Source organism: Condylura cristata, unplaced genomic scaffold, assembly GCF_000260355.1.
Source record: "Condylura cristata isolate star-nosed mole 26May11 unplaced genomic scaffold, ConCri1.0 scaffold00017, whole genome shotgun sequence".
Taxonomy (NCBI): domain Eukaryota; kingdom Metazoa; phylum Chordata; class Mammalia; order Eulipotyphla; family Talpidae; genus Condylura; species Condylura cristata.
Genome location: NW_004567118.1, coordinates 42,676,409 through 42,686,983, shown reverse-complemented (window position 1 = coordinate 42,686,983; position 10,575 = coordinate 42,676,409).

The window sequence follows — 10,575 nt, the reverse complement described above, 5'->3', positions numbered from 1 at the left end:
AGACACTTCAGTTGTGGAGGGTATTCTAAGTTGTGTTATTTTTCTCAACCCCCACCGTGTGTAATTGTGTCTGTTGTCTCAGCTGGTAACAGTCAGGGGTCTTTTGTGTTGTTCAACCTCTTCTAGTAACACGTTGAGTCTGTGTTTCTGGAAGGTGTCTGTTGATCTTTGTAGCCTTCGGATATCCCAGGTTCCCTCTATGCTTGGTGTTCCCATGGTGGTTTTGATGTATTTGAAGTGTTGTAGGTCTCTCTGGAGTTGGGCCTGTGGCTGAGTTGGTGGCTGGCTTTGTTTACACTCTAAGTACTGTGAGTCTTTCTGGGTCACAAGTCTTCGGGCCTTTGTTGTGGGGGCGGGATCTCCCCCTCCCCACAGGACTGCAGAGGAGTGCTAGAGGGATGAAATCCACCCCGATGAGCTGGCTGCTAGTCCTCCCTCTGAGCTCTTTTTGTTTAGTTCAGACAGTCCCTCCCTGAGCAGTGCCTCCCCACACACACAGCTGTATCTCTTTAATTCCAGGGTTTTACCACAGTTTTTGTGGGTAGATGTGGCAAGCAGGTAGACTCCTTAGCAAGTGTCCCCACTTGAGGCACTTCTTAGGGCTTCTCTATGTTGAATGTGCCCATGAAAGATCGTTAAAATTGTTGCATTATCTTAGGGTTGGGCCTGTGGTTGGGTCCTGTCTAACCGTCCCCCCCCCTTCTTTAACTCAGGGGCTTTGTGAGTCTTGTTGACCACGCCTTAAGAATGGTGCCAAGACCTGACCAAACCCTAATGTTGCCTAGTTTCAGACCTCTGTTGTGGGGGCAGGAGATGCAGGTAGGACTAGAGGGGTCCAACTGCCAGTTCCTCTTCTCCACCTCCCAGGCTCTAAGTAGAGCAGTTTTTTCCCCCCACCCTCTGTAGCAGCTTGGGATTCACTCACCTAGCTGTGTTGTCTGTTTATATCCAGGGCTTTGTCGGGGATGCTGGGGCAAAGGACGGCAACACATCTGCGGCAGGTCTCTGGTTCCGAGTTGCAGTCTTTTCTCACAATTTGGTTTCCTCTCCCTAGCTGAGTTGTCTCAGTTTATCTCCAGGGCTGTAGCAGGGCTGGGGCAAAAAGCTGCTGCAGCTGTGCAGAGCAGGGCAGCTGCAGCCCCCTCTGCAGTGCTTCCTGGCGTCTGGGCGCCTAGATTTTTAAAGGAGCCTAATGAGTAGGAAGCCACTGGCTTTCCCCGATCAGAGTTGCAGTGTTCAGCTAATCCTGCCTGTGTGGCTACTGGTTAGGAATTCCCTTATGGGAACTCCCCAGTTGCCGATTCTCCCTTGGTTATCTTCCATCTAGTGAGTCCAGGGCGTTCTCATTTGGATTGAAACTCGTAGCATGTAAGTCTATAGTCCGTTTTTATATATTCCTGTGCGAGCTTGGATGCAGTCATCTTGACATCTTTATTCTGCTGTCATCTTGCCCATTCCCAAGCTGGTAGAGCTGGTCCTCAGCAGCTTTGCACAGCGCCCAGGTACTCCTGATCGGGTCTGCAGTTTCAGCGGTTTTTCCCTGTACACAGGTGTTGTGGATCAGATTTGTAGTCTTTCCCTAGCCTTGGCTTCACTCACTGAACTGAGCTGTCCCCCTTCACCTCCAGGGCTTTAGCATTGGGCAAAGCGGCTCCTGCAGCCCGCCAAACTTCCAGGTGCCTGGGTTTTCCTGGAAGTTCCCTTATTGGAGCTCTCCAATCACAGATTTCCCCTCAGTTATCTACCTTCTAGTGAGTCCAGGGTGTTTTCCAAGTTTGGGAAGTTTTCCTCCATTATTTTCCTAAATAGATGTTCAATTCCCCACTCTCTTTCTTCTCCTTCTGGGATGCCTATAATTCTTGCTTCCTTTCCTCATGGTGTCAGTTTTTGACAAGAAAACGTGTTTTGTTTTGTTTTTTTAAATTCTTTTCCTTTTCTTTCATCTTTATATTCTTACCTCTTTTTCATCTTTGAAATTCCTGATAGATTCTTCCATTGATTTGTTCTTCTTCCATGACTTTCTCCTGAGTTTTCTGCTTCTTCCTGCAAATGCTATTTTTCTTGGTGAAGTTTCGATTTTGATTTTTGTTGTTGTTATTGTTGATTGTGTTTCTCTAATATTTACTCCCTTTTCTGAGTTTTCCTTGTATTGTTCCCATTCTTTACTTTTATTCATCACAGACATCTTTTATTTTTAAAGATTTATTTATTTATGCACACAGAGCTAGGTTCTAGGCCAGTGGGGGGAGGATTTACCAGAGTCAGAATAGGGAGCATAACAGGCAGATTGACTGAAATACACTGCTGAGGGGAGCAGTGGGTGAGTCAGGAAAGTCTGCCACACTATGTGGGTCACCTTTCTGGTTGGGGATAGAACTCGTGCTACAGTGACTATGATAGCTTCACATTGCTGAGCTTTGAGGGCCCACCACCGAGGAGGGACCTCATCATAAATGTCTTAAATTCTATGTCTTATAGGTCTTTGTGGTTTGGTTCTGATATTTTGGTTTCATTATATGGTATATTGTTCCCCTAAGGGTTTCCTTGGTCATTTTATCTTTCTCTCCATTGTTTGGTTTGGGTTCGCTCTGCTGTAGCTGGACTTCTGTTGTATTTAAGTCCTTCCTGCCCATTTTCTTTGTGTTTGTTTAATGGTGGGCAGAGCAACTAAGGTCTTATAGGATCTGGATGGTGCTAAAGCCTCCCCCAAGCACTTATGGGTCTTTTTCTGTTGACTTGGAGGAATTGGGGAGGTGGAGGGTGGTGGGCTAAAAGTCGGAGTCTTTTGGCCGTTGCCTACCCAATAGCAGTGTCTCTCTCAGTCCTGTTTCTGGTTGCCAGAAGAGTGTGTTGGTGATATAATATGTAACCTGATATAATATGTAACCCTATGTATTGCAGATTGGTTCTTGAGTCTGCTGCTGAGGTACTGATGACTGAGCCTTAAAGGGTACACACTTCCTGGGAGTAGCTGGGGCCATATGGTGAAGGAGTAGGCTCTGCAAGGACTAGACTGGGTATGTATGTGCTCCCAGAGTTCTAGTGATTGAGTAGGGAATCAGGGATGCTTATGAGGAGTTGATGAAGATCCCTAATGTAGAGCAAGGCCCTGCATGGTACAGGCTCTGAGATATCTGAGCACTAAGTAAGTGCAGTTGTGGGTCCATGGTTCAGGCTCTGCAAAGTCTGAACTGGGGCTTGTATCTTCATAAGTGTTAGTAGCTAAGTCCAGATAATTCTGATGTACAATTCATGATTAAGAATCTCTGCTCTAGGTGTTCTTTTATCTATTATAGTTAACTAAACCACTCTTGGAATTGTCATAATCAAATGGCCTTTCTAATCCTGAAGATACTTGATCTCGAAATATGGCAAGTCTCTGCAATCATCAAAGGAGAATCGTGGACAATAGGAGTTCTCATAACAGAAAGAAAATAGTTATCCACTTAAATCCTTTCTTATTATAACTAATAAGTCACCTCCTAAATCTCTTAAACCAAAAAAAAAAAAAAAAAACACACAAGATCCATGACATTTGGTTAATGGTTCTAGAAACAAAGTTTTCTAACGGATATGTTAAAATTATTTATACACACACACTTTTTGAAAAATTTGTTTTGAGTCTGAGAAACAATATTAATTTCAGTTTTAGTAGTAAAGAGTTAGTATATTATGCTGAAATATGTACTAAAGCCTGATATGAACCATGCTAAATTGGTATTGGACTTCATGTACTAATGAAAAGAGTGCAACACATCATAAATAATCAACTTGAATAGTAAAAAGTTGGCTTGTATACAATCAAGCCACATCTAAGTATGGCAACAATCTGTATGTACAAACTCTGTAGCAATACCAAGACATTTATCTTCAACAAAGACATAGAAAATAAACAATTACATTGAAGCTGCCAGACATTTTAAAATTCAGCACACAAATTGATTTCTGCTTATTATTTAGATATCCCAGTTTATTTAACTGACAAATTGAACTCTACTTCTTATTTTACTATATCTTTCAGTGTTGGGTCATCATCTAACCCTGAAATAAATGTTAGTTGATTATAAATAGTAAAGGTTGAAATGTTTAAATCACATCTGTAGACTCAAAAATCAAGTCAGTATGTATAAAAGGAAGAATTATTAGAGACTATATGAAATCTGGCACAAACAAATTAATTCATCAGTTTAGCCAAAGATCTGTCAATAAATACAAGAACCTTTCTAAAAAGGGAACATCTGTTGCAATTTAAGTTTTTGTTTATAAGTGAATGTGGTGGATTATTCTTTCTGAAAGTTATACAACAGTTTACAAAAATGTATTTGAAAGTTAACTTGAAATTACTCATTAAAGATCAAGGAACAATCCTTATGGGAGTTGAATTATTTCTGTATGCTACCTTTTCAAGGTGGTGGAAGGGAATTTGAACTTCACATGGACTGAAAGATGTTATAACAAACGATAATGCCAAACTTCCAGAGAAACTCACTGTCTAAATAAGTAAGCAAATTTCCTTATCAGTATTATTGATATGAAGTACTTGACAGGAAATATAAAGATACCTCCAAATACATACACACACAACCATAACCAAAAGTTATATGTGTGCTTAACAAATAGACTGTCCAAATACAAGGGGAAAAATTAAAATTACAGGATAGTTCTATTAAATATTAATATTAATAGTTCGATTAAAATAGACAGTTCTAGCAGGCAGAAAATCTGTAAGAACATAACATTATCAGTCATTTGGTTATAATTCATATCTAAACTACTACTTAGTCCAACAACAGTAGTATACAAGTTCTTAATCTTATATGGAACATTTACCAACACAAACCACACTATGGAACATGACACACATCTTAAAAAGTTTAAAATAATAAAAATCATACATGTCTTCTCTCAGATGACAATAGAGTTGAACTGGAAAGTAGTAACAAAAAGAGAGCCAAAACATTACAAAATATTTGGAAATCAACAACACAGTTCTAAATAAAACATAGGTCAAAGAAGAAATCTCAAGATAAATAAAAAAAAAGTTAACTACATGAAAATGTAGATATAACTTATTAAAATTTGTGAGATGTACCAAAGGCAGTGTGAGAAACAAATTTATACCCTTGCATGCCTAATTAGAAGAGAAGGAAAAGCTAAAACCAATAATCTAACTTTCTACCTTAGAAATTTACAAACAAGTAAACTTTATTTAAAAAAAGAGAAGAAATAAATGAAATTTAATTGAAATTTAATTTAAATGAAATCTAAACAGAAAATCAATATAGAACCAATGAAAATGAGAACTGGTTATCTGAAAAGATCAGCAAAATTCATAAGCCTCTTAACTCATTTAAGACTAAGAAAAAGGGAACAATTTAATATGAGAAGTGAAAGAGGGGATATCACTAGTGATCACATGAAAATCAGAATAATATAAAAAATATAAAACAACATATACAACTATCACAAATTTGATAACCTATCAAATCCAGTGAACCTATCAAATAACCTAACAAATAATTACTTTGAAAGATAGAATCTGCCCAAAATCACACAGGAAGAAATAGACTATCTGAATATGACAATATCTATTAAAGAAAATGAATCAGAACAGAAAGTAGCACTGATGAATTTCACAAATCATTTAAGGAAGGTTACAAAGATACTCCACAATCTTTTACAGAACATAGACATAGGGAGAATGCTTTCCAATTTACTTTATGAGACCAGTATTATACTAACATCAAAATCAGACAAAGATAGAGAAAACTGCTAAACAATAGCCATAAACATAGATATAAACATCTTGAAGAAACTATCAGAAAATCAAGTCCAACAATATATAAGAAGGTATATATACCATTTCAAGTGGCTTCTTTCCCAGCTTTGCAAGACTCTTTGGCCCCTTCAACTTTCAAAAATAAATTAATATAACCCATAAAGTTTTTAAAAGATTTTTATTTATTTATGCATACAGAACTAGGGTACAGGCCAGAGGTTCAGGGGCAGTGAGAGAATTCACCAGAGACAGAGTGGGAGTGGAACAGGCTGACAGACAAAGTACACTGCTAAGGGGAGCAGTGGGCGGGTCAGGAGAGGTCTGCCCTGCCATATGGGTCACCTCCGGGGTGGGGATCGAACTCATGCTGATGTGGCTTTAGCTTCTTAGTGCTGTGCTTTAACCCACTGCACCACCAGGGAAGGCCCTTTAAATATGTGATTTTAAAAGCTGCTGCATTAAGAGTCTTATCTAGACACTAAAATTGCTTCCAGCTTGTTTTTAATTTTTTAGTGAACGTCAACAGCCACATCACAAAATAGAATTCACTTGAAAGATATGCTATGTTTTCCTTTTTTTAAAAAAAGAATTTATTTATTTATGTATATAGAACTGGGGTACAGGCCAGAGGTGGAGGGGCAATGAGAGGATTCACCAGAGACAAAGTGGTGTGCAGAACAGACAGATCTACGAAGTACACTGCTGAGGGGAGCAGTGGGTGGGCCAGGAGAGGTCTGCCGCACCATATGGATCACCTCCAGGGCAGGGGATCAAACTCATGCTGAAGTGGCTTTAGCTTCTCAGTGCTGTGCTTTAATTTGCTGCACCACCAGGGAGGGCCCATGTTTTCCTTTTTAATTGAAATTCCAGTCACAGAAGCAGCTGTGTTCTGGAAAACGGATGGAGGGTTTCAAGTCCTCTGAAGAACAGATTATCCAACCAATCACTTAGTAGATCTTTGAGACATTCTGTTGAGAGAGTTGGAAGAGAGCCAGTAGGTGCACAGAGGCAGCATGAGAAGAGACATAGCCAAGAAGGAACTGCCAACAGCAGCCATGAGGAAGGGGGAAGGAGAAAGTTTCTTAAACTGCTCCCATTTCACAATTTTGCAAAGGACCTAAGTCTACATTTCTAGCAAATTAAGATGGAGAATTTACAAAACCATGATTAAATACTGAAGGTTAATTCTTTGAATTTGGGGAGTGCCTGCCTCTCTTCTCTGGATTGCTTCAGTAAATATCACCTACACACAGAAAGATCTGTAGGGAAACAAGAAGAAAATTAATCACTATTATAATGGTTCTTTGTATTTTCTCCCTGATTTATTCATTCATAGCCTCTTTAGCTGTCTGTAGGAAAGGATCTTTGCCTTTTAGTCATTGGCTGTGTTTTTCTCTCCTCTGTGCACTACTGATCAAGAGAAACTTTTCCATTTCTTGAAAGTCCATTTTAGATGTTCTTTCTATGACTCAGTAGACTTGTAACAAACAATCTCACTATGAATAACCAGCTTCTACTTTTAACATTGAAATGAGCTGCTGTGTAGAAGTTCCCTTCAGGTGGCTGTATATCAATTAGAACAATAACCAAACTATAATGGGAAACTTTTTTTTAAGAGATTCAACATTCTTAGCCTTCTGAAGAACTTCTTCTCCCCAAAAGCAGAAAAGAATGTCTTTCTGTTGTTGTAGGGATTATTTTAGAGGGCTTTACTTGGCTTCCAAGAATAATACTCTTGGGAGTATTATTTCATATTTTCAGAAAAATAACAAGATTCCTTCTAAGAAGCTGTCACGAGCAAAACATCTCTGAATGAAGTGGACTAAAGAGAGGCTTATACACACAAGCTGGATAACTACATTCAGCTACAGGTAACTGGGAGCAACCACTTAATATTAGCTGTACCAAGATCTAGGTCTTCTTTTCATAGTGGGTCTGAACATCACTGGATCATCAAAGCACTTGAGAAGTAGTTATGGGAACGCTAGTGTTTGGTGAAGCTGCAGTGATGGACTGAATTTGGATATAAGACAGAGGACCATGACTCAGTACCTGCCAATATTCCCAAGGTTTGCTGGAAACCACAAGATATCATGACAGATTTTCAAAATGTATTTAAAGTGAAGGGGAAAAGTAGAGGGAAGAAAAGACATATAGGATGGTAGAATATAAGCTAGACAAATAGAAAATAAGAGCATTTAAGTATTAATTATATATATAGTGCCTAGTAAGGCCAATTAAAATTATTCAACATCAGTTATTTAATTTTAAACTCTCATGTTAATTTAGGGAACAGCATGTGATATATTTGACACATAAACCTTATTCTGTGTGTGTTTTCCAGCTTTAATTCAGAGTTGTCTGCTGCAGGGACAACTCTGAACAAAAGAACAAAGAGACAAATGGGGAAAAGTCCCCATATCCCCTGCCTATTTCTGAAGTTTCTGTCATGGGGATGGCCTTAGTTGAGTTCTCAGTTACTAGTTTGCAGGGTGCCCCAGGTCAGAGAGAGGGGTCATGAGTTTATAGGGCAGAGGCACCACAGGTAGCCTTTTGTCCACCCCTCCCTAAGATGCTGTCAAATTCCATGGTCCACTGGTGATTGGGAAGGGAGTTCAGTGCAAAGCTAGGTTCTTCCCTTAGGAAATGTTTGGAACAAACTCAGCTGGAGGCAGATTGTGTGTGCAGAGTCCTGGCCTGACTCTCATACCTGCCTAAGCCAGGACCAGAACAGCATGGGTCAGCTCTAGCTTCACGACAAACTACAAAGTTCCTTCTGACTGCTGGGCTCCCCAGGACCAGCAGTTTCTTAAGCTGGTTCCTAGGAACATTGTCCCTTAGGACCTAGTGAGCTCTGGCTAAAGGCTGAGGAGAGGGGTGTTCCCAAGGATTTCTATTCCAGAAGCCAAGGGCAAGGGATAAAGGCTTTGGTCAACAGTAGGAGGTATCAAACGGACTAAACATTTTTTTTTCTTTTAATAATGTTTACTTTTACATCATTTTGTCTTTTTCCATCTCAGTTGTAATCCCCATAGGTTTCCCATCACCAATTCACCCATGTGCCATCACCATAGCCCCGTGTACTGCCCCCTCACCCCTTTTTTTGATATCATTCCCCATTCCACCCCCGTAAAATGTCTCTAGTATATAGTTGTCCATTATTATTATTATTTTCTCGCCTGGCCCTTTATACTTCTGCTATGAGTAAAACCATCCAGTATTTTTCTTTCTCTTTCTGGCTTATCTCACTAAGCATGATCCTTTCCAGCTCCATCCATGTTGCTGCAAAAGGCATGCGGTTTTTTTTTAATTGCTAAGTAATATTCCACTGTGTATATGTACCACATGTTTTCAATCCAGTTATCTATTTTTGGGCATTTCAGTTGATTACATGTCTTTCCTATTGTAAATAAAACAACAATAAACATGGGGGTGTAGGTGTCTTTTTGAATCAGTGTTTTTGTGTCTTTTGGGGAGATACTTACAAGTAGGATTGCTGGGTCATATGGGAGCTCCATTTTTAACAGTTTGAGAAACCTCCAAACAGTTTTCCACAGTGATTATACTAGTTTGCATTCCTACCATAGTGGTTGTTCGAGTTTGCATTCCTATCAGCAGTTCAGGAGAGTTCCTTTTTTTCCACATCCCTGCCAACACTTGTTGCTAGTTGTTTTAAGATGTGTCCTTCTCACTGGTGTGTGGTGGTATCTCATTGTGGTTTTAATTTGCATCTCCCTTATTACAAGTGATGTTGAACATTTTTTCATATGCTTGTTGGCTGTCTGCATTTCCTCTCTGGAGAAATGTCTTTTTCGTTCTTCTGCCCATTTGTTGATGGGGTTGTTTATTTTTGAGTACTAAACCTTATTTTAATTATATCATTATTATTACAATTTTGTCAAAATCCCAAGTTAATAATTAATATAGCCCTAATCACACTGCTTACTCTTATGAGTAAGTGTCAATGTAAAATATTGAAGATTTTTTTTATTGTCATTGTATTCCAATGGTTATTTCTTCAGCTCAGCTTTTTATTTATTTATTTATTTCTTTACTTTCATATTTAACAGGTAGATCAATTTGCTTCTAAGTTTCTTCTCCACCTGAACTGTTAAAAGACATCCTGAGAAGCATTTTGCACTTGATGCAGTATTACAGATGCCAAGACGGAATTTCAGGGACAGCCACACTTACTCAGGTAAATTCAACAAATTCATGTGCTAAATAGTAAACTAAATAGTAAACATCTAAATAGTAAAATATTTATGGAGTCAAATGCTTAATAAGTTGTTAAGATTTTTATACTTAATCAGAATTTCATCTGACTCTTATCTAAAATTTATGTAAATATTGGATATCTATGATATTGAAAATATACTGGCCTCCATGAACTAAAAGTTGTGTGTTGCTCTAAACTACTGACATTCTTATTTATTCTGAGAGCATATATGATATTTAGTAAAACAGATATTGGTATTATAAGGCCAGCTGCTTATTCTTGAGGATGATTACATTATTTTCTTAGCATTTTATTTATTTGTAAAGAATGCTAATTCATCCTTGAGTTTAGTTCTGTATCATTAATAAAAATTCATTAAGATTTTTTTTAATCCTAAAAGGAATATCTGTCCTTATGCTATGTCTTAAAACTGTATAGGCAATTGATTATCTGCTTTGAGACTAGTAGTACATATTGTGAATATATCAATATTAAACTGGATGCAATTTATTAAAATAGTTAAATCCTTTAGTAAACCAACTAAGTGTGAGGAAAGTCTGTTTGCTACTTTTATAAT